This window comes from Lissotriton vulgaris, chromosome 11 (assembly GCF_964263255.1).
Source record: "Lissotriton vulgaris chromosome 11, aLisVul1.2, whole genome shotgun sequence".
NCBI lineage: Eukaryota > Metazoa > Chordata > Amphibia > Caudata > Salamandridae > Lissotriton > Lissotriton vulgaris.
This window is the reverse complement of record NC_141699.1, coordinates 347,700,504-347,725,978: the sequence shown is the minus strand read 5'-3', so window position 1 is coordinate 347,725,978 and position 25,475 is coordinate 347,700,504. Positions and strand designations below refer to the sequence as shown.

General features: G+C 47.9%; 1 protein-coding gene across 5 annotated transcripts in view; it reads right to left on the bottom strand.

Moving 5' to 3' along the window:
• Positions 1-25,475, bottom strand: part of OSBP2 (oxysterol binding protein 2) — a 1,786,946-nt gene that overhangs the window by 1,053,921 nt on the left and 707,550 nt on the right. Inside the window, exon 1 of one of the 5 annotated variants that reach the window (XM_086943309.1) lies at positions 2,175-3,319. The exons of 1 other annotated variant lie outside the window; for it this stretch is intronic. The gene's annotated coding sequence lies outside the window, so the exon portion shown is untranslated. Of the gene's footprint in view, positions 1-818; positions 855-2,174; positions 3,320-25,475 lie in introns of those variants that run through there. 3 more of the 5 variants (XM_086943310.1, XM_086943311.1, XM_086943312.1) reach the window with 3 other exon arrangements.

Genomic DNA, 25,475 nt, shown 5'->3' with positions numbered 1-25,475 from the left:
AGTTTTCATATGTAACATTGTGCATAGAAAGTTGGTCCACAAACATAATATAGCAGTGTGTCAGACTCCTCTGCTGACAGAGATAAATAAGGTGTGTAGTTTATTGAAAAGTCCACAATATCCAGAGCCAAGGTTCAAGCCATGCTCACATAATTTTTTGCTATATAACGACCGAGCATATTTGATAAATAACAATCTACTTAATAAAAACTGGGGGTAAATTAAATCTGTGTATTTTTCAAATGTACCAAAAAAATCTGAGTTAAAAGACCATTTTAAAATCGGGATTATCGATAATGCTTGCTAATTCGGATTAAAGTTTTTCAAAAAGTGTTTCTGGAGCACCCTCTTCCAAAAGGAAGCCAAAAATATGAAGAACTATAAAGAAATGTAAAGGCATCAAATGTCCAGTTCCCCGACTATTCCTGGCTCCTGTTTTTAGGTAGCACAGCCGCTTGTCTGTCCAACCTCTGCACCTCACAAGCACAGATCACTATGTGTGTCCCTTATACCTCACAGGCTAGTGTTATCTGAAATCTCCAGCCCCGCCCGACACAGACATCCAGCATGCATAGCCCTGACTACAATCACAGCTCCATGTTTAGGAACACAGCACCTTCCTTGCACAGGCAGTCGTATATAAGTACTAGTCCCACGGTGCAAAAAGAGGCCGAGGTTTCTTAACCAGCCCCTCACCCTGGCCTTTCACTTCCTTGAAGACCTGACCAGCAGGTGGCTTTTGCTGTGGTTGTTATGTGGGGGAAGGGCGCATGGAAGACTTTGGCATTTCCAGCTCTGTGATAACAGCTTCACTGTACCTTGCCAGGTGATGGAGAGAGGCACCGCTTTCTGGTAAGGCAGGCAGAGGTGGCCGATGAAGTTCAGACACATCGTGCCCGTCTGGCCCGGCGTCTGAGCAGAAAAGACTCCTCAGCAGCTCTTCCGGTCCTTCTCGCACTCCTCAGGGGAAGCTTCGCGTGCACCCTGCGAGCTCCTGCCCGTTCAACTCAAATGCTTCGGCACAGTTACCTTACAGGTCCTCTAGCCAGTGCCACAGCAGGTTCCAGCCCTATAAGTTCCGACTCCAGCAACTCACAGGCTTCTTCACTTGCACCCCACAGGCTCGGATACAGAAGTCGGCCGTTCCCAAGATTTTTCTTCGCCACCTCATAGTCGCCTTCACCGCAGCTCACCTGCGGCACATCATCGGCTCCTTCCCAAGCACCGCTGATGTTCCTTTTCCGGTCCACGGGTTCCTTCACTAACACCTCACTGGTTCCGTCTCCAGCAGCTGCCCGTAGGCTCGCTCCAAGGCATAGCACTTTCCACTTCCCAGACAACTCATAGGATACTTCCGCAGCTCACATGCCCCCTCATCAGCTCCCTACAGGCTCTTCCTCTTGAACCCCAGTAGTCCATCATGTATGTTCCGTGCCCCTCAAAGGGCGGTTCCACAGCTCACATGCTCTTTCCCCTTAACCCACAGTCGTTTGTCCGTGCACCTCACAGGATCTTTCGCAAGCACCTAGCAGTCTCTTTTCTCGTACCCCGTCACTCACAGGTTCTTCTTGTCATTGCACCTCAAGGGCTCTTTCCCCACCTCACAGGCTTCTTCGACGGTAGCCCGCGTGCTCTTTCATCCGCAGCTCACAGGCTCCGTCCCTACTACGGCCCACAGGGTCCCCTCCCCTGCGCTGTGGTGCAGGCTCGAGGGCTCTTCCCAGGCAGAGGGCTCTCTTCCTCCTCCTCAGGCAGGTCACAGCTCACAGGCCCCTTCTTCCCAGGCAGCTCAGCCCACACGCCCGCAAACTGCTGACTCCACAGCCTCGCCAGCCCCGCAGTCGGGCGTTTTCAAACTGCAGCAATTAAGCCTTTCTAAATAACATGTATTTGTGCGACTACAGGGGAAAGTTAATACCAGCACCAATCATTCCTCGAAATCAAGCGTCGATGCCCGGCACCAACGTCCAGGGAAAGTAATTATCTTAATAGCTCTGCAGGGCACCGGGCCAGTGCGCGGTACACCCGGGCTGGGAAGTTTAATGCTTCCGGTTCTGCTGCAGGAAGTTACTACAACTGCGACCCTGGAAGTTTCTCTGCACTCGTACACGCCCTAGAGAGGTGCTTATTAAAGGAGCACCAGCCCTCCCCGTTTCCAAACACAACCTCCTTACCTCATCTCCGCCACCGGCCGGGGGCTCGAGGTCTGCATTTCCGGGAGTAAAGCTGTGTATTCTCCTCCTATGAGAGAGCGCGTGGAGGTCGGTGTGAACACTCTCGTGGACACACCGACAAGAGCCCGAGCTGTGGCACGTGTGCTGCTAAAGAGACTCGCGCCGCGCACTGGGCGCCACCGTCCTGGTGTGAGAGACGCCGAGGTCCTTGCACTCACAGGCACAGATAGTCCCACAAAGGCGCCGTCTCTGAGTCCTGGCACGGACAGGCAGAGGTCCCCCTGTAAAGACACCCCCTTCTAGCGCTCACATTCACAGATTCTCCTAAGAAGGCGCATGTACTACTGACAGGCAGAGTTCATTCGGTAAAATACTATTTGCCAGTGCTCTCAGTTTGTCACGTAGAACCAATGTCTCATAGTCCAGACAGGCAGAAACTCTCCGTTATGGACAATGCAAGTCACGCGTCACCGGCAGGCAGAGACCCTGAGACCCACATGGAGCCTTCTTTAAAGGCACAGTCTCCTTGTACTCACAAGCAGAGACCCCCCTGTGAAACACGCTGTCCTGGCGCTCATGGGCACAGAGCCTCTTACATGAACGCAGCTGGTGGTACCGACGGGCAGAGCTCCTGTAACTCATAAATGGGGATCTAGCTACTGTATGGCAGACATGCTCATATAAAGACAAAGGTCCTGGTACTCACGGGCACGGATCCTGTAACGCTCAGAGAGGGGACCGGAAAATGTCAGAGAAAGAAAGATCGTGGAACTCAGAAACAAACATCCGGATATATGCTGGCAGAGATGCTAGTATCGACACAAAGATCCTGGTACTCACAGGCACTGATCCTGTAAATCACGGACACAGGTTCTGTAAGTCACGAACGACGATCCTGTAACTCGCGCAGAGATCCAGGTGCGGGCTGGCAGACACGCTCGTATCACTTCGCCACACAGATCCCCGCGCTCACAAGCAGTGGTCCTGCTGCGTGGAGGCAGTGCCCGCCTTCTTCTCCCAGTCACAGAAACGGTATCCAGGGACACTGTCGGCAGCTCGGCTCGGCAGTCTTAGCTCAACAGGGCCCCCCTCAGTTGGCGCTTTAAACTTGTACTTCGTTTTCTCTTCTCAAGCTTCCCTTTCGGTTTCTCTAAATCTGGAACGCGTTGCGAGCTTCACTTGATCCACATGCATCACAGATACGAGGCACACAACGCACACACGGCTACCGAGAGCAGCCTTGCCTCCAGGACCACGGACAGCTGTCAGGGAGATGCGGCGGGGCTCCCACAGATCTCTAGGGCAGGCTCTCCTCCAGGACTGCTCTCAGGGAGAGATACAGCGGTGCTCGCACAGCTGTACAGAGAGGTTTGCACAGATTCCGATCTCACCCATGGACAGTTGTTTCCAGAAAGCTACAGCAGTAGTCACGCAGCTCTCCAGAAAAGACAGACTCTGCTCCAGGACCACGGACAGCTCCCAAAGAGATACAGAGGCTGCTCACAGTGTTCTCAGGGACAGGCGCCGCTCCAGCACCGCGGACAGCTCCCAAAGAAATACAAGTACCACTTACAGAATTCCCCAGAACAGACACCGCTCCGGGACCATGGACAGCACCCAGAGAAATACAGGCGCTGCCCACGCCGATCTCAAGCACTGATGACAGCTCCCAGAAAGAAGCAGACCGAGAATGACCCAGCTCTCCAGGACAGGCTCCGCTCCCGGACCACAGGCAGCTGCCAGAAAGAAGCACTGTTGGATACTAAGCTCCCAACAAGGACTTAGCTCGCGGCGATGTACAGCTCCCAGAAATGTGCAGTCTGTGCTCGCACAACTCTTCCGTGCAGTCTCCCATCCAGGACCAAGTACAGCTCCCAGTGAGATGCGGGCGGCACTCACACAGCTCTTCCACAGTGTGCTCCTCGCAAACAGGAAGGGCAGGTAGAAGGCAGGCGCCGGCGGGGCTGCTAGCACAGCTTCTCTGGGCAGTCACAGCTCCAGAACCACAGACAGCTCACGGAGAAATGCAGCCAGTGCTCGGACATCTTTTTAAAGCGGGTTCTGCTCAGGACCACAGAAAACAATAGGGGGGAGGGAGGGAGGCAATGCTCCCACGGCTCTAGGAGAAAGGACAGCTCGGCGGACACAGCTCGCTAGCCAGTGCAGACTAGTAGTATTCAACACCAGGAACAAGCCAGCGCCGAGAGAGCTGCACAGAGGACTCGCACGGCTGACCAGATCACACTCCGCTCCAGGACAAAGGGCAGCTCTCGGAATGAGGCACACAGCTGTTCTGCACAGTCTTCGCACAGGTCCCACATACAGCTCTTAAAGCGGTGCAGACTGCCCGCACAGCTCTCCAGGGCAGGCTCAGCTCAGGAGTATGGACAGCCCCAGAGACATGTATATAGGGCGTGCACAGCTCTCCAGGGCAGGCTCAGCTCAGCACCATGAACAGCCCCAGAGAGATGCGCGCACAGCTGTCCAGGGCAGACTCAGCTCAGGAGTATGGACAGACCCAGAGACATGCAGACTGCGCACAGCTGTCCAGGATAGGCTCGGCTCAGGAGCACGGACAGCCCCAGAGAGATGCTCGCAGTACTCTAAAGGCAGGCTCGGCTGCAGGGACAAGGGCTGCTCTCATGGAAATGTAGGCGTTGTTCACACACCTTTCCGGTGCAGGCTCCGCGCAAAGACAAAGGATATGCTCCAGAACCATGGACATATTCCAGAGGTGTAGGTAGAGGGTGGGCGAGAAAATACATTTGCAGTGAGAGACGTGCCAGAGCCGAGCCAAGGGGTCTGGCTCGGATCTTATAGCACGTGCACGGGCTGAGCCATGACAACGTTTGCTACGCAAATCACGCAACAAACATCGCGTAAAATCGGACAAAGTGTTTTCAAAATAAAAAATGAGTATTTCCATAACATGTAAAGCTTTGACATTAAAACATCACATTATAGCTCTGCACTGATACGTACTTTCTAAACACAAACGATTATTGTTCTGAGAGGCAAGACAATTGTCATGTAAACCTTTTAGTGGACTTGATTATTAAAGAGAGCAACATTACAGTCTAATAAATCAAGCAGAAAAGGTTTTTGAGCAGCTGGCATTCCAAACTAACAGATTTGAAAGTGATGATGATAAAACGATGTTATTTAGACCATAGTCTATAAACCAGGCATACAACTTTAGATCCACATAGTGATAACATAATTAAACCACAATTCATTTTAACCCAATTTGCAAAGATATAAAACCATAAAATCAAAATATTGGGATAGCTCTAAACATTTTAAAATCTACCACCCTCCTTTGTTGCTTCCATTACAAATTCTCGTGTTGCTTTCAAAAACTTCCCCAGCGCAATTGTAATATCTAAAAATGACATTTCAGTAAGAAGACCAGCAGCGTCAGCACGTGAATTCACCTTATATTTTAAAAATATTGGGCGTAAAAAAACTTTTCGTGCTGCTAAAATCAATGTACAGTCAAGCAATATATGTAAAATATAATTTCTTGCTCCTAGGCCACATTTACAAATACCATCTGGTTGGAACAAGGCTGCTTTTATTTTTCCTTCAGTCTTCCATGGATTTTTGCCCACACGAACCTTTAAGATTTCGTGTCTTAACCATTTGTTGGGCAGCAAATCCAGATATGGGAACCGGACCTCCTTTTCTCATTCACTCCTTACCCAGTTGACCGATTTTTTTACCCTCAGATAATTATGGTCTTGTGATCTAGAGTATTGGAGCCCTTGGTCCCTAAGCATTTTCTTAATAAAGACTACATCCAGGGATGGCGGTAAGAGGGTAAATTTTAGGTGCGCAGCTACAATCTGGAGGGTTTTCCTTACATCCCGCGCCCAGCGTAAGCGGCTTGTTTGGATTTCCTCTCTGCACCATATTGAGACCTTCTGTTCGCCACCAAGCCCCTGGCGTTTCCAGAATCTTAATAAGGACATTTGAGTCTTTACATTCCATGCTATTAGCCCTACCTCCATTCTAATTGCTTGGACCATGGTACAATTTGGTAAAGACAGCAGCATTTTAAGAATCTTTCCTTCTACACGATCCCACCCCCTTTTTCCGCTCAGATAGAGCACTTCTTCACCGTAAAGGACTTGCGGGGGGATCATAGGTTCAAATGCCTTTAAAATCGGTCTGTGTGACATATCACCATAATCTTTGTTGAATTTTTTCAATCCATAGACCGATGAAAAAGCCTTTGCAGTTTGTGCCTCCAAATGAGTACTCCACTTTAATGCGCTGTCAAATCAAAGGCCTAAGTATTAATATTCGCTTACTATATCTAATTTGTCCTGTCCTAAAAACCAATTACATTTTTTTATCCTCTTCCCAAAACATAGGACCTTTGTTTTTTCCATGTTCACAGTTAGAAGCTTTTTGTCACAGTAATTTTTAAACACATTTAATTTCCTTTGTAGGCCCATTTCAGTTTGGTCAAGGATCACAAGATCTTATCTTATCTTAACATTTATTTATAAAGCGCACGATCACCCCAGGGTTTCATGGCGCTGCTACTGCTAGAATTATTACATCAGGCCCTACTAGTATACAAGTCCAAAAAGCCAAGTCTTAAGTTCCTTACGAAAGCCCAAAAGGTTGTCGCAGCTTCTCGTTGTTACAGGGAGAGAGTTCCAAAAGGTGGGTGCCAGATAGGAAAATCTGCAACCTCCGACCTGTTTGAGCTTTATAGTCAGGACAGAGAGAAGATGCAGATAAGATGAGCGAAAATCGCGAAGAGAGACGTGTTTATTTATCATGGCCTTGATGAATTTTGGGCTGTTGCCTTGCAGTGTCTTAAAAGAGAGGCACCCGGTCTTAAATGCCGCACGTTGCTCCACGGGAAGCCAGTAGACATTGAGCAACAAGGACCTGGCAGAATGCCATTTTGGCTGTTTATATATTAATCTGGCTGCCTGGTTCTGCACCATTTGCAACCGTTTCATTAGATACTGGGGCAAACCAATATAGAAGGAGTTTGCAAAATCCAGGAGAGAGAGGACCAGTGCTATCACCACCTGGATCCAAGCCGAGTGAGTCAACAGATGAGCAATCTTCCTAATTTTACGGAGCTGATAAAGACTGGAAGAGACCACTGCGCCCACCTGTCCTTTTAGCGAGAGGTCTGCATTGATTATTACCCCTAGGCTTTTTACCGACAAGGATGGAACAGGAGGGTGACCCAGTTCACTGGGCCAAAAGTGAGGACCCCAAAAATCGTCACTCCTCCCAGGCAGAACCAATTCCATTTTACCCGGATTGAGCTTAAGTTGGTTGCTGTCCATCCAATGTTGGATATGTAGCAAGGTGGTTTGAAATTCCACAGCAGAGTTAGGCCCGTCTAAGGGGAAGATCAACTGAAGGTTGTCTGCATAATTAAAAACGGTAACCTTTCGATTCTTTAAAGAGTGGAGCAGAGGCCTCAGATAAAGATTGAACAGTAATGGAGACAGGGATGAACCCTGTGGTACCCCACAAGCGGTGGACACTGTTGAGGCAGTAAGGGTGCCCAACCGTACGGCTTGTTTCTGCCAGTTAAGAAAGATTTAAGCCAGTTATAGGCAGACCCTTGAATGCCTGCTTGTTCCAGATGGTTTAACAAGATGTTGTGATCGACCGTGTCAAACGCTACCGACAAATCCAGGAGCACCAAGGCCTGAGGAGTTCCCCTGACCGCATTAGCTCATAAGGTGTCCAAGCCGGCCAGAACTACCACCTCTCTTTAGTGGGCTGGTCGAAAGCCTGCTTGGTTTGGCTCCAGATATTCCGTTTGTTCCACATCTAGCCACATGTGCCTCCAGGATTCTGGACAGCCAGGGGAGGAGCGATATGGGTCGGTAGTTGGCAGGGATTAGAGGGTCTAACCCAGGTTTTTTCAGAAGGGCAACGATTGTGGCAGCCTTAAAAGCAGGCGGTACTACCCCCTGATTCAAAGATGCATTCAAAAAAGGAACAATGCTATGTGGCAGTGCTGTAAATATATCTTTCATAATGGCTGGAGGGCAGCAATCCTTTGGGGAGCCGGACTTTACCCGGACAAGTAAGTCCGGGAGGTTTTTGGGGCATAAATCGACGAGAGAAGTGATAGTGGCCGAGTTATTAGAAACATTGTTCTGAAATGCTCTGTTAGTCCAAGGAGAGATGCTTGATCTGATGGTTACAATTTTGTCCACGAAAAAATTGTTTAATACATCGCACATCTCTTGCGTGGGAGCATACTTTGGAAGTATTCTCTCATCACTACTGATCTTGTCAACAATTTTGAATATCTCCTTTGTTCTATTATCCGCCTTAAGTATTCTTGCTGAGAAATATGTTGCTTTAGCCGTCAATATTGCTTTTTTATATGCTGTGCGAGCTGACAAATACTTAAATCGGTCTGAAGTGAGATATCCGTGCCTCCATTTCCTTTCTAATTGTCTAAGCAACAGTTTTTGTGATTTCAGTTCGGCAGTGAACCATTTGTGAGCATCTTGGTGTCTAGTGTGAGAAAATGGGATTAGGGGGGAGTGCTCATCACTGGCCGATTCCAACCATTCTGCGATGGCAGTTTCCATTATGTCAACATTTGAGTTGAAAATAGGAAGAGAATCGGTGAGGGTGTGAATGAACTCTTGAGTTTCAAGAGTTCTCCATTTTCTTTTCAACCCTCCCTTGACCTTAGGTTGTTTCTGCCTGTTACTGAAGCTGAGCGTACAGTCAATGAGGTAATGGTCTGACCATATACAAGGAGATATCAAAGGTATCGATATTAGCAAGTTGTGGGACCAGATGTGGTCCAGTGTATGTCCTTTGATATGAGTAGAGGAGGATACAATCTGGGTTAAGTTCAGATTGGATAGTAATTCAAACAGTTCTACTGCTTGTGGCCCGCCATGTACGTCGTTAGCCCAGTAATTCAGATCCCCAATAAGTAAGACCCTGGGGTGATTTGTCAGAAGGTTAGCCAATTGTTTGCTAAGTAAGAGCGGAAAAGATGGCATGGACTGGGGGGAACTGGGGCTAGGGGTGGTAATTCAGAACCAGTACGATAGTTCCTGCAGTCGAATCTAAAGAGACCACCATGTTCTCCGCATCGGGCAATTCCAAGGAGGGCCTTAAGGTGCTATTAAGTTTCTTATGTATAATAGCTGCCACGCCCCCACCTGACTTGCCTGGATAGCGGTTGACATTCATAATATAGTAATCTGAAGGGAGGGCAGCTAATATGTCTGGTGTCGACTCCAAAGTCAGCCATGTTTCTGTGAGCAGCAACACATCCGGCTTTTCGGTGGAGAGCAACAAAAAAATGTCCAGCTGGTGTTTGACTGAGGACCTGGTGTTAAGATAGAGAAGGCGAATGTTCAATGACTTTGGGGTGGTAGGGCCACTAGTAGGAGGGACGTGGAGGGGTGTGGTAGAATCCGCCATTTCTTTTTTTTTTTTTATTTCAAATGTTTTTATTATGAATCCGCTATTTCGATTCCTATTTGATGCGACCGAATGCGGTTAACCACATCGTGAGGAAGCAGGGTGAGCTGTTTTGCCAGTGCTTTTAATTCCTGGGATGTGTAGGAAAGATTTTGGCCAGGGGTTATGGCCCCTGGGCCCGGTTGGGCGTGGACGGGCGCAGACGGGCTTGCTTTAGGAGCGCCTTTGGCGCGCCCGCTGCGCACGCCCGCTGCACGTTCTATCCTGACACATTTAAATAAGATCATCCGCATATAAAAGGCATGGCACTTTATTTCTATTCATGCGCGGACTCGCGCATCTTTCAATTTCCAATACTGCAGGAAGATCTGCTAAAAAAATTGAAAAAAGCAAGGGTGCCAAAACGCACCCCTGTCTAAAGCCATTCTTTACTAATATTTTATGGGTTAGTGATCCCTTTGTATCTCTAATGACCAGGGCCAAATTGCCGCTATGTAACTCTTTTAAAATATTCAGTATGCCGTCCGGCATTCCATAATTTTCCAGCACTTCCCAAAGGCTATTACGGTCCACTGAATCAAAAGCCGCCCGGAAATCGACAAAGCAACAAAATAATTTACCGTTTTGCTCTATCGATTTCCTAGCCAGTGCCCACAGGGCAAAACAGTGATCTATTGTGGAGTGGCCTTCTTTAAACCCACCCTGTTCCACTGGCACAATAGACAACCGTTCCACCCAGTCTTTTATCTTGCTTAGTAATATTTTCGCAAATATCTTTTCTCCTATATCTAATAGGTTAATTAGCCTGTAATTCTTAGGGGAGTGAACATACCCTTTCTTGTGTAACGGCCTTATTATTGCACCCTTCCAGTTTGTGGGGATCTTGCCTTGTTCTAATATTATTGCAAACATTTTAGAGAAGAATTCCGCCCACCAGGTCTGGTTTGAGTTTAATAAAAGGGCTGGTAGATTATCTGGGCCTGCAGCTCTTAAGTTCAAAGTCCTTATTGTCCTAAAGACATTAGCTGCTGAGCAATCTTGTTTTAAATCCTACACTAGGCCTCTCCAGTCCCTTGATACCTCATTTCCAATTCCACTCCTCGGGCATATAATTTCTGTATATTGTCTACCCAGGTCCCCTCTTCCACTACGCAAATCATTGGGGCAACCGAAGATTCTGTAGCTGACTGGATTAGCTTCCAGAATTGACATATATTCTTAGATTCAATTGCTACCAATAATTTACCCCAACAAGTTTCTTTGTGGGTCCTTTTGGCATTGCGGATTAGAGCGGTGTATTCTCTCTTTAGTTTTACGAGATTTTCAGCCCTAGCTTGGACAAACTTTTTGCGTAGGCTACGCTTTTCTCTTCTTACTTCTCTTTTCCTAACTAAGCAATCCTGGTTAAACCAAGTTCCTTGCTTCACCTGTAACCTTTCTTTGTTCTTAGGGGCGCTTACATCATACCGTAGATCTACACTTATGCTTTTCACTACTTGTCTTATTTTCTCAACAAACCATGATAGGTTTTTGCCACTCAGGCAACCTAACTGAACCTTTTGTTGCAGTCTAGTTAACCTTTCGATAAATGCGTCGGATAACCGAGTGGCTACCCGCTTTGGATAATCCATCTCTAGAAAAATAACTTTTTCGCAAGCTGACTGTTGGGCTATTACCAATTCCAATGTTATTAGTTTATGGTCACTACATTCCATGGGGCTAATCCTAAAATCTTTTACTAGCTCAAAATTCCATGCTAACATAAAGACATAGTCTATAGGGCAATTTTGAGTCCCATATTTAAAAGTTTTCTTTGCCGGACGGTCCTGAGCTATCCTACCATTTAGGCAGAAGAAACTTTTTGTAGCTAAGTAATTACCCAACTTAGCTGCATCAGTCGGTATTTTACTTTCCAAAAACTCAGATTTTTTTAACTTCATATGACTCTAACATTTCTGTATACCACTGATCTGACAATTTTGGATTTAATTTATGGTTAAAATCTACCAGTAACAAAATCATGTCATTCCCATACTTATCACAGAGTGAATATATATCATTCTTAAAATGTTTCAGTTCGACCCCATATTCCTTCTGTGAACTCCATTGCACATAGACATTTAGGATCAACATATTTTCATATTTTTTATCAGCAAATGTTGTTGAAATTCTACAACCCAAGAGCCACTTACATGTCACAGATAACTGGGAAACCTTAATCACTAAGTTTGTTGATACCATGGTAAGCAAGCCACCTGCAGGGTGGCCAGATCTAGATTTTACTGCCGGTCGGTGGATTTGTCGGAACCCTACCACTACCGGGGCCACTCCACAGAGCCAGGTCTCTTGTATACATATGATTTCATTATTATTTACAAGTTCTTTCAAAACTTCTTGTTTTAAGTTAGTTCCTAGCCCATTTATATTCTAAGAGACCATTTTTGTGTTCCGTGGCTGCCCCATTGCCTATTCTACTTTGCTTAGTGGCCCATTAAATTTGGAATCCTCCAAATGGCTATGTGAGGGGCCTACAGGGCTATATTGAAGTTTTCCCGCCCTTGATCCACTTCCCTTCCAAGTAGTTTCACTTGTCTCTTTCCTAGTCCTGCATGGTACCGTAAGAAGGATTTCTGCTGAGGAACCTTATGTACTAGCGCTAGCTCTTCTTTAGGCACTAGTCTAATCCCTTCTTTACGTATCTACTGCTCTGCGTTTATTATTGCAATTATGACCAGGTCAGAGTAGAGCTGTACCTTGGTGACCTTCTTACCATCACCAGCTACTTGAAATCCCACCTGTCGCAGATCTTCTAAACCTATTCCTTTTAGATTTGGGCAGACAGCAAATGTATTAAGAAGGTGGGATCTATTTAGGTAAGAACTCTTCTTTGATTTTTTCCCACCCCTTCCCATTTTCGCTTGTTCGAAATAAAGCCACTTATTCCCTTTATCCACCTCTTCTTCCGACCTCGGTCCCCCCTGATGTAGTTGTATGTTAATTCTAGGCCCATCCTCTGGGCTGCTTTCCGGTATACCTTATCTTTAAGGGGAGCCTTATGGGCAGGTATGCTCGCATGCTTGTTGGCCAAGTGACTTATATTTTTTGACACCTTTTCCTGATGTTTTTGCTTCCTACTACAGCTCTCCTTTTTTCTAGCATCCAACCCGAATTCTGAGGTCTTATTCTAGTTAGTCTAGGTTCCCTCACTATTTTATGGGGTTCAGGCTTAGGATCGTGTTTGGCTACTTCTATTAACTCCTTCTTCTCTCTTCCCCTTTTTCGTCACTCTTTGTTACCCTTTCTTTGCGCTTCTCTTCCTGCCAATCTCATTCGTTTCGATAAACCATAACTCATGTATTCATCTCTTCTTTTTACCAGCATTGGCCATCTAGGCACATAAACTTCTTGAACATCAGAATGAGCTTCAACAACATGGCTAGCTAATTGGGGATCCACGATTCTGGCTTCCTCTTCCCCCTCCCTCACTGGAGCCATGAGCACAGGATCTGAGACAGTTCCTAACATTGATGACATTTGCCCCCTAATAAATGAGAGCTGAACCTTTTCGCACACAAAATTGTTAAACTGGAGGTGAGGTACAAACAAGTGGTTAGGTGCTGCCTGGTTTCCTCCTTCTGAGTCTTGGAGGTAAAAGTAATGCTTATGATAGCGCCATTCCAGTCGGGAGTGGCGACCCCCGACGCACACTGGATAGAACAGTTTCTTTGAACTTGGTTTGTTTTCAAAATAAAGTTTTATTTAGAGCATTGAATTTCTCTGGTGTAATCCTTAATTCTTCACATAGTTTATGAATCAAAATTATAATTGGCCCAATGCATTTCGGGCAATGCTGCCCTTCATCAGGGGCATTGATATTCTACAAAAAGATGAAACACAACCCTGATATATTCGTAATCAATTACATATCAGAATCATAATAGTGCTAATAGTGTGTTATTACACATGTACACAAGCATGTGTAAATAACTTTCATCAGTATCCACAAACATCATAGTTGACTCTGAACATAAACAAAATACGCATTTTTCATAAATGTACACAAAGTATTACTGATCATGAGTAATGTGCGGCCACACAAATCAACAAAATTCATATAATCACTCAGTCTAATGCATGTAATAATGAAATGATTTAACAAAAACCTCTGTCCTGTGAGTGTAAATACGCGAGAATAAATGAACACTAACAAAACATGTCCTGCGAGCAAATGTATATGAGCGGGATTAAATACGCACCTTCCAAATTGAAGGAAGTGTTTTGTCAATGTATTAAATCGGTACGCTTAAGCCCAAGACAGCTAACCTGTGGTAAATGAGAAGGTTTATTTTAAAAGTTGTGCCAAAAATGGTGTATATCAAGTCAGGTAGTGTAGTAATGGTCGTACCTGAATATGTAGAATGCCACCATCGGGCTAGGGCGTAAACTGTGTCGCTCGGGTTCACAAACCTTACTCTGTAAAAAGAACTGGAACGGTTCAGTTTCAATTACCAATACCAAACAAAATTGACTCACAAACTGACAAAATGTGGGGTTGCTCTTGGCACTCACCTAATATCTGGCGTTTCATTAAACACCGTGGTGGTCCTGCCGTATGCTCTATCCAGTGTGCGTCGGGGGTCGCCACTCCCGACTGGAATGGCGCTATCATAAGCATTTGCCCCCTAATACCATGTAGTTCTCCCTCAATTTTAGAAAGGTGCATTTTCTGACTTTTCAAGATATCATGGTTTAACATAGTTACTTCTAACAGTCCTTGAAGAGATTTTTGCACCATTAGCATCAGTTCCAAAATTGAAGATGCTGGGGTTTCTGAAGATTCTAAATTTATCTCTTGCGACTGGTTTTCGCCGTTAATGTCACCGTTTTTATCCATATACGCAGGTCAATTGACTCCCAGTAAAAACAAGCCTTTTTGTTCCATTTAAACTTCCATCTGGATTATGGGCTACCTCTTCAATTTGCCTTGAGCCCAGGCTATCTACTTCTTCCGACGTCTGTCGAAACAATCACGGAGAAGAAGAAAGTCGCGGTGACATTATTATCCCCTTATGGTCTGTCAAAGACTGTACCGATCGATTGACCATGTTTACAGAGTCTGCCAAACATTCGTCAAAAATTAAAGAGGAGCCCCCTTTCCATGATTCCTCCTCTTCTTCAGTAGCCAGGGCTTTAGCGGGGGAAAAGACACTTTTAAAGTGCTTTCCCACTAAATCCTTAAGTGTATTTGATGCTATACTTCCCTTACTTCCTCCTTGTTGTAATTCTTTGGAAATTTTCTTTTTTCTTTTGGGTACGTTTAGGTTTTTGCATGGCCCCTAGGGACGTCAGGCTCTCTTGAGCAGTTTGTTGATTTTCACCATTGTCCTTTGCTTTCTTTGTTATTCCTAATGTGCTTTTGTTTTTCCGAGGGCCATTTAAGTACTTGAGCACTTCACCCAAGCGCTTCAGGTTATAGTCTATTGTAATTAAGTATCCAACCAATATTACCCCAACCCACAAACCTCAGGAAAGGGGTACGGGGAATATACAAATGGTGCCGGAGATTTTTCCACTTACCTCTGTTGTGCCATTCTTCTTGTAATTGCGCTCGTGCCCCGTGCCCTCCTCAGCTTCTCCTTGTAAAATTATCCTAGATTACAGTAACATGAAGCAAGGGTTTTCCTTATTTCACAACCTTGCTATAAACTCCCGTGAGGCTTAGTGGTGGAAAAGAAAAAACACTCCTTTTAACAGCAGTGCCGGCTCTCTTTCCTCTCCTCTTTGCCTCTTCCTATATCCACTTGCCACACTCCACCCTGCTTTTACCCTCAGGCAGAGATCAGGTAGGGCTCAGGCAGGGGGCAGGGGGTTTGTACTTGGCCCGCTTTAAAGGCTGCGACTGGCTGGGCTGGAAAAATAGCGGACTTTTGATGGGCTACCCTGTAGTGAAGACGGGCTTGCCTCACGTCCCGATTCACGTCCCGATTCCTCGCGTCGCGTCTCCGCTCCAACTCCTACTCCGGCTCAGCTCTCTTGCTCGCGCTTTCCAGCACGCAACATGTTGGGGTCACAGGGTCACGGGATCACACTGTACGCAGTATCGCAACACCAGAGCTTACTCCGAGCAGCATATTTGAAAGTGGTTTATAAACGACAGTGAAGAAAAAACAGTTTTGTTGAAATTAAGTATTTGCCCAGGATCACAAAATTTAAGCGCTACGATTTTTCCAGTTTTTCTGGTCTCACTTAGTACAATCAATTTTGGAAAAGGTGATGGACAGAGTTTCTGAATGATGCAGAATACTCCTACCCAGTCAAGAGATCAGGGCTTGATCCATCACCGTTTTTTAGCTCACTGCACCATCCCAGCTTCAGAACCTGGCTATATGCAAATTAGTCTGTTCCTGTCCCAGTGCATGATGGGAACAGGGCAAACCAAACTACCAAGCCAATTCTTATACTGGGAAGGAGACAAGCTACCGGGGACCGGTTTCTGGCATATCAGCCGTCGTCGGCCCGGCTTGCTTGAATCCTGATGGTGCAATGAGCTAGGGACTCACGTCTGAGTATACCCTCCCACACTTAGTCCCCGGTAGCTTGTCTCCTTCCCAGTATAAGAATTGGCTTGGTAGTTTGGTTTGCCCTGTTCCCATCATGCACTGGGACAGGAACAGACTAATTTGCATATAGCCAGGTTCTGAAGCTGGGATGGTGCAGTGAGCTAAAAAACAGTGATGGATCAAGCCCTGATCTCTTGACTGGGTAGGAGTATTCTGCATCATTCAGAAACTCTGTCCATCACCTTTTCCAAAATTGATTTTATCCACACTATGTGTGGGAGGGTATACTCAGACGTGAGTCCCTAGCTCATTGCACCATCAGGATTCAAGCAAGCCGGGCCGACGTGGCTGAAATGCCAGAAACCGGTCCCCGGTAGCTTGTCTCCTTCCCAGTATAAGAATTGGCTTGGTAGTTTGGTTTGCCCTGTTCCCATCATGCACTGGGACAGGAACAGACTAATTTGCATATAGCCAGGTTCTGAAGCTGGGATGGTGCAGTGAGCTAAAAAACAGTGATGGATCAAGCCCTGATCTCTTGACTGGGTAGGAGTATTCTGCATCATTCAGAAACTCTGTCCATCACCTTTTCCAAAATTGATTTTATCCACACTATGTGTGGGAGGGTATACTCAGACGTGAGTCCCTAGCTCATTGCACCATCAGGATTCAAGCAAGCCGGGCCGACGAGGCTGAAATGCCAGAAACCGGTCCCCGGTAGCTTGTCTCCTTCCCAGTATAAGAATTGGCTTGGTAGTTTGGTTTGCCCTGTTCCCATCATGCACTGGGACAGGAACAGACTAATTTGCATATAGCCAGGTTCTGAAGCTGGGATGGTGCAGTGAGCTAAAAAACAGTGATGGATCAAGCCCTGATCTCTTGACTGGGTAGGAGTATTCTGCATCATTCAGAAACTCTGTCCATCACCTTTTCCAAAATTGATTTTATCCACACTATGTGTGGGAGGGTATACTCAGACGTGAGTCCCTAGCTCATTGCACCATCAGGATTCAAGCAAGCCGGGCCGACGAGGCTGAAATGCCAGAAACCGGTCCCCGGTAGCTTGTCTCCTTCCCAGTATAAGAATTGGCTTGGTAGTTTGGTTTGCCCTGTTCCCATCATGCACTGGGACAGGAACAGACTAATTTGCATATAGCCAGGTTCTGAAGCTGGGATGGTGCAGTGAGCTAAAAAACAGTGATGGATCAAGCCCTGATCTCTTGACTGGGTAGGAGTATTCTGCATCATTCAGAAACTCTGTCCATCACCTTTTCCAAAATTAAACTCACTTAGTACAATTCCACTAGGAAATGACTCTCCTTTTGTCTTTCCTTATCTTAAGGATTTGTTTTAACGTCTTTGTGATTTTTCTTTGGCAGTTTATACATCTTCCATGAACTCGATTAAAATGTTTTTTTGCCAGTGGTCTGAGCTTATTATGGAGGTCACATCAGCAATACCAACTCCGTAACGCAGTAGGTTTTTTGCCCCGTTCGTGCAGTTTGTTGACCGACTAAAAACGAGATTCCAGTCCAGGTCTTGCGATCAGCCGTCTGTGTGCTGGCTATTTGATGATGTGCACGCGCATTTTAGGTCGATGCGCTTGCACATTGACCTAAAAGCGCACCGGCACAGCATCAAATCGCCAGTCTAGGTAAGTCTTGTTTAGGCCCCTATAGTCTCGCATGCGCATTGAGAGGCAAGACCTAAAGGAAAGAGGAAGAAAGCAAAGAAGCGGGCATGTAGGTTGAGCAGGCATCTAATTTGATTCAGCTGTTCAGAGTATCGGCCTTAGGGGTCGCGGAAACAGCCCGGCTTTACCAGGTGCGGTTTGCGGCACCCCCTCCTCTTGCAGCTGGAACCACACTATAATAATAATATAATAGTTGAAAAACAATGGAGCCCAGCAGTGGCAGAAGTGGCTGTGGTGGCAATATGCACTCAGGTAAAGAAAAAACCTCTGGTCCTCCTACAAGAAGAACAAGGAAAGTGCAAGCGTCAAGAGCACCAAAAATAAAAGCAATTTCTGCGGGATGGAATCAATCTTTAATTTCGCCAATTACACAATTATTTGAAAAGTCCATAAAAAGTCCACATAAATTCGACTTTATGAAGGATCCACTTGAGGCTATGATGACAATGCAAACTGTAACAGATGCAGCCAGCCTTCAAACGCCGATCAAACCTAATAACAATATACAAGTTGTTGGTCAAGTTCTAGATGCACATAGGCCGGAAAAGTGTATGCATCCCTTAGAAACTGAAAATTCAAAGATAACAGAAGGTCATGTCACAGATCTCGAAATGCTTACCATAGTTCATACTATGCAAGGGGAACAAAACAATACGGATGTACCGTAAGTACCCGGAAAAATGTCAGGATATGTTGAATTAACACAAGAGTCGTGGGGTATTTCTTTGACCCCACTGCAGCGGCGACAGCCTCATTTTTAAATTGCAAATGCTACCATTGTCTCATATTCAACTTCTTTTCATCATGTCTTTAATCCTTATGTTATGCGCAGCGCGTTCGTTTTACTATTCATCATCTTTCTTGAATTCATCCTCATGCAAAGCAAATGCTGATTTCCAAAGTTTCTCATGTCATGGCGGGCCATCCGAACCTCTCGACCATAAACACGTACAAATGCATGGTTCCATTCCAAGCAGTATAATTTATTAATCCAATGCAGGAAATCATGGGTCGCACTCCAACTCCACCCACCAGCGGGTGAACCCCAGGAGCATCACGGTAGATGCAGTTTTATAGCGAGTGCGCTATTTCGAAAGTTCGTGTGTTCAAGCAAGTTTGCAGCACCAACTCTGGACACCGGTGTTTCGGAATTGTTGTTCCTCGTCAGCAGAGTGTAGGTCTGTCAGGGGTTTGCTGTGCAGGCTGCCAAGTGTTCTCAGGTTGATACCTCTCAAGGCGCGTGGGTGCGGGATCCGAGCTCGTCAGCTCTTAGCTCGAGGGAGCCATTTAACTGGAAATCATGGGTCGCACTCCAACTCCACCCACCAGCGGGTGAACCCCAGGAGCATCACGGTAGATGCAGTTTTATAGCGAGTGCGCTATTTCGAAAGTTCGTGTGTTCAAGCAAGTTTGCAGCACCAACTCTGGACACCGGTGTTTCGGAATTGTTGTTCCTCGTCAGCAGAGTGTAGGTCGGTCAGGGGTTTGCTGTGCAGGCTGCCAAGTGTTCTCAGGTTGATACCTCTCAAGGCGCGTGGGTGCGGGATCCGAGCTCGTCAGCTCTTAGCTCGAGGGAGCCATTTAACTGGAAATCATGGGTCGCACTCCAACTCCACCCACCAGCGGGTGAACCCCAGGAGCATCACGGTAGATGCAGTTTTATAGCGAGTGCGCTATTTCGAAAGTTCGTGTGTTCAAGCAAGTTTGCAGCACCAACTCTGGACACCGGTGTTTCGGAATTGTTGTTCCTCGTCAGCAGAGTGTAGGTCGGTCAGGGGTTTGCTGTGCAGGCTGCCAAGTGTTCTCAGGTTGATACCTCTCAAGGCACGTGGGTGCGGGATCCGAGCTCGTCAGCTCTTAGCTCGAGGGAGCCATTTAACTGGAAATCATGGGTCGCACTCCAACTCCACCCACCAGCGGGTGAACCCCAGGAGCATCACGGTAGATGCAGTTTTATAGCGAGTGCGCTATTTCGAAAGTTCGTGTGTTCAAGCAAGTTTGCAGCACCAACTCTGGACACCGGTGTTTCGGAATTGTTGTTCCTCGTCAGCAGAGTGTAGGTCGGTCAGGGGTTTGCTGTGCAGGCTGCCAAGTGTTCTCAGGTTGATACCTCTCAAGGCGCGTGGGTGCGGGATCCGAGCTCGTCAGCTCTTAGCTCGAGGAAGCCATTTCACTGGAAATCATGGGTCGCACTCCAACTCCACCCACCAGCGGGTGAACCCCAGGAGCATCACGGTAGATGCAGTTTTATAGCGAGTGCGCTATTTCGAAAGTTCGTGTGTTCAAGCAAGTTTGCAGCACCAACTCTGGACACCGGTGTTTCGGAATTGTTGTTCCTCGTCAGCAGAGTGTAGGTCGGTCAGGGGTTTGCTGTGCAGGCTGCCAAGTGTTCTCAGGTTGATACCTCTCAAGGCGCGTGGGTGCGGTATCCGAGCTCGTCAGCACTTAGCTCGAGGGAGCCATTTAACTGGAAATCATGGGTCGCACTCCAACTCCACCCACCAGCGGGTGAACCCCAGGAGCATCACGGTAGATGCAGTTTTATAGCGAGTGCGCTATTTCGAAAGTTCGTGTGTTCAAGCAAGTTTGCAGCACCAACTCTGGACACCGGTGTTTCGGAATTGTTGTTCCTCGTCAGCAGAGTGTAGGTCAGTCAGGGGTTTGCTGTGCAGGCTGCCAAGTGTTCTCACGCGCCTTGAGAGGTATCAACCTGCGAACACTTGGCAGCCTGCACAGCAAACCCCTGACCGACAAACTTGCTTGAACACACGAACTTTCGAAATAGCGCACTCGCTATAAAACTGCATCTACCGTGATGCTCCTGGGGTTCACCCGCTGGTGGGTGGAGTTGGAGTGCGACCCATGATTTCCAGTTAAATGGCTCCCTCGAGCTAAGAGCTGACGAGCTCGGATCCCGCACCCACGCGCCTTGAGAGGTATCAACCTGAGAACACTTGGCAGCCTGCACAGCAAACCCCTGACCGACCTACACTCTGCTGACGAGGAACAACAATTCCGAAACACCGGTGTCCAGAGTTGGTGCTGCAAACTTGCTTGAACACACGAACTTTCGAAATAGCGCACTCGCTATAAAACTGCATCTACCGTGATGCTCCTGGGGTTCACCCGCTGGTGGGTGGAGTTGGAGTGCGACCCATGATTTCCAGTTAAATGGCTCCCTCGAGCTAAGAGCTGACGAGCTCGGATCCCGCACCCACGCGCCTTGAGAGGTATCAACCTGAGAACACTTGGCAGCCTGCACAGCAAACCCCTGACCGACCTACACTCTGCTGACGAGGAACAACAATTCCGAAACACCGGTGTCCAGAGTTGGTGCTGCAAACTTGCTTGAACACACGAACTTTCGAAATAGCGCACTCGCTATAAAACTGCATCTACCGTGATGCTCCTGGGGTTCACCCGCTGGTGGGTGGAGTTGGAGTGCGACCCATGATTTCCAGTTAAATGGCTCCCTCGAGCTAAGAGCTGACGAGCTCGGATCCCGCACCCACGCGCCTTGAGAGGTATCAACCTGAGAACACTTGGCAGCCTGCACAGCAAACCCCTGACCGACCTACACTCTGCTGACGAGGAACAACAATTCCGAAACACCGGTGTCCAGAGTTGGTGCTGCAAACTTGCTTGAACACACGAACTTTCGAAATAGCGCACTCGCTATAAAACTGCATCTACCGTGATGCTCCTGGGGTTCACCCGCTGGTGGGTGGAGTTGGAGTGCGACCCATGATTTCCAGTTAAATGGCTCCCTCGAGCTAAGAGCTGACGAGCTCGGATCCCGCACCCACGCGCCTTGAGAGGTATCAACCTGAGAACACTTGGCAGCCTGCACAGCAAACCCCTGACCGACCTACACTCTGCTGACGAGGAACAACAATTCCGAAACACCGGTGTCCAGAGTTGGTGCTGCAAACTTGCTTGAACACACGAACTTTCGAAATAGCGCACTCGCTATAAAACTGCATCTACCGTGATGCTCCTGGGGTTCACCCGCTGGTGGGTGGAGTTGGAGTGCGACCCATGATTTCCAGTTAAATGGCTCCCTCGAGCTAAGAGCTGACGAGCTCGGATCCCGCACCCACGCGCCTTGAGAGGTATCAACCTGAGAACACTTGGCAGCCTGCACAGCAAACCCCTGACTGACCTACACTCTGCTGACGAGGAACAACAATTCCGAAACACCGGTGTCCAGAGTTGGTGCTGCAAACTTGCTTGAACACACGAACTTTCGAAATAGCGCACTCGCTATAAAACTGCATCTACCGTGATGCTCCTGGGGTTCACCCGCTGGTGGGTGGAGTTGGAGTGCGACCCATGATTTCCAGTTAAATGGCTCCCTCGAGCTAAGAGCTGACGAGCTCGGATCCCGCACCCACGCGCCTTGAGAGGTATCAACCTGAGAACACTTGGCAGCCTGCACAGCAAACCCCTGACCGACCTACACTCTGCTGACGAGGAACAACAATTCCGAAACACCGGTGTCCAGAGTTGGTGCTGCAAACTTGCTTGAACACACGAACTTTCGAAATAGCGCACTCGCTATAAAACTGCATCTACCGTGATGCTCCTGGGGTTCACCCGCTGGTGGGTGGAGTTGGAGTGCAACCCATGATTTCCAGTTAAATGGCTCCCTCGAGCTAAGAGCTGACAAGCTCGGATCCCGCACCCACGCGCCTTGAGAGGTATCAACCTGAGAACACTTGGCAGCCTGCACAGCAAACCCCTGACCGACCTACACTCTGCTGACGAGGAACAACAATTCCGAAACACCGGTGTCCAGAGTTGGTGCTGCAAACTTGCTTGAACACACGAACTTTCGAAATAGCGCACTCGCTATAAAACTGCATCTACCGTGATGCTTCTGGGGTTCACCCGCTGGTGGGTGGAGTTGGAGTGCGACCCATGATTTCCAGTTAAATGGCTCCCTCGAGCTAAGAGCTGACGAGCTCGGATCCCGCACCCACGCGCCTTGAGAGGTATCAACCTGAGAACACTTGGCAGCCTGCACAGCAAACCCCTGACCGACCTACACTCTGCTGACGAGGAACAACAATTCCGAAACACCGGTGTCCAGAGTTGGTGCTGCAAACTTGCTTGAACACACGAACTTTCGAAATAGCGCACTCGCTATAAAACTGCATCTACTGTGATGCTCCTGGGGTTCACCCGCTGGTGGGTTGAGTTGGAGTGCGACCCATGATTTCCAGTTAAATGGCTCCCTCGAGCTAAGAGCTGACGAGCTCAGATCCCGCACCCACGCGCCTTGAGAGGTATCAACCTGAGAACACTTGGCAGCCTGCACAGCAAACCCCTGACCGACCTACACTCTGCTGACGAGGAACAACAATTCCGAAACACCGGTGTCCAGAGTTGGTGCTGCAAACTTGCTTGAACACACGAACTTTCGAAATAGCGCACTCGCTATAAAACTGCATCTACCGTGATGCTCCTGGGGTTCACCCGCTGGTGGGTGGAGTTGGAGTGCGACCCATGATTTCCAGTTAAATGGCTCCCTCGAGCTAAGAGCTGACGAGCTCGGATCCCGCACCCACGCGCCTTGAGAGGTATCAACCTGAGAACACTTGGCAGCCTGCACAGCAAACCCCTGACCGACCTACACTCTGCTGACGAGGAACAACAATTCCGAAACACCGGTGTCCAGAGTTGGTGCTGCAAACTTGCTTGAACACACGAACTTTCGAAATAGCGCACTCGCTATAAAACTGCATCTACCGTGATGCTCCTGGGGTTCACCCGCTGGTGGGTGGAGTTGGAGTGCGACCCATGATTTCCAGTTAAATGGCTCCCTCGAGCTAAGAGCTGACGAGCTCGGATCCCGCACCCACGCGCCTTGAGAGGTATCAACCTGAGAACACTTGGCAGCCTGCACAGCAAACCCCTGACCGACCTACACTCTGCTGACGAGGAACAACAATTCCGAAACACCGGTGTCCTGAGTTGGTGCTGCAAACTTGCTTGAACACACGAACTTTCGAAATAGCGCACTCGCTATAAAACTGCATCTACCGTGATGCTCCTGGGGTTCACCCGCTGGTGGGTGGAGTTGGAGTGCGACCCATGATTTCCAGTTAAATGGCTCCCTCGAGCTAAGAGCTGACGAGCTCGGATCCCGCACCCACGCGCCTTGAGAGGTATCAACCTGAGAACACTTGGCAGCCTGCACAGCAAACCCCTGACCGACCTACACTCTGCTGACGAGGAACAACAATTCCGAAACACCGGTGTCCACAGTTGGTGCTGCAAACTTGCTTGAACACACGAACTTTCGAAATAGCGCACTCGCACTCGAACATCTGGAAGATCCGCAAGACAAAGGAGCGATGGAGTTCCGGGAAGAACTTCACACCCTACAGCTAGAGCTCAAGGGGCAGCTCCCAACACATAACCGTGGGCATCTGTTAGATCCTATATTTGCCAATTGGGAGGATGTTTTGGTGGCCTCCCCGGAACCCCTACCCTGGACAGATCACTTTTATGTCCCATTTGTTATACACCTGCCTAAGCATAAAGTAACTGCTCCTGCCCCTCTTAATTACCCCCGTCGCAGGTGGGCATGTTTTTCCTTGCCAGAGTTCAACAAAGCTCTCATCGAGGGTGGGCCCCCAGGAGGCAATGATGTGGCAACGGCCAGCAAATTACTTAATGACCGCATCACTGCTGCTCTGGACTGCACAGCCCCATTAGGCCGGCCAACTAAAGATGTCCACAGACATAGAACTGCTCCCTGGTTTAGCGATGCGTTGCGCTGCGCCAAAAGGGAATGCAAACGAGCAGAGAGACAATGGAGAGTGGCTTACGACGATCGGTCGAAAGAGGCCTATCTCATTAAGAGGCGCACCTATCATAATAAAATCCGGATAGAGAAAGCCACATATTATGCAGACAGAATTCAGGGGGCAGAGAACTCTGCCAGGGAACTGTTCAGCATATATAAATCCTTGGCCACTCCTAAAACCTCTACTCAAGAGGATGATTACTCAGTAGCAGCTTGCAACCGCATTGCTAGCTACTTCGGAGATAAAGTGTCCAAAATTTATTCTGCTTTTCCCGAAATCCCTCCTGCAGCGGAAGAGCCTGCAGACCTAGCAGAGATGGAAGACGATCTAAATCTGCTTCTCAACTTCACCACCCCCTCTCAGGCAGAGTTAGTTAAAATCTGCAGATCTGTTAAATCCGGTTCCCCCCGGGACCCTGCATCCCCAAAAAGGTTGAGTGACAGTCTGGAGACCCTTGAACCCTATATCAGGCACGTGCTGGATGTCTCTTTCCGATCGAGCTCTATACCTGAGGACTGGAAACAGGCTGTGGTGCTTCCCCTCCGCAAGAAGCCCAACATTAGCTTCGAGAAGCTAGACAACCTACGCCCCATCTCTCTGCTGCCTTATTTTTCTAAGGTAGCGGAGAAGGTGGTAAACAAACAGCTTATGAAGTATGTGGAGGAAGGCAACATTCTTCACCCTACCCAATTCGGGTTTCGGCCCCGTCATTCTACGGAATCTGCCCTTCTTAGGGCCACCGAATCCCTCAGACAGGGTGCAGACGAGGGACAAACCATGGCTCTAATCCTAT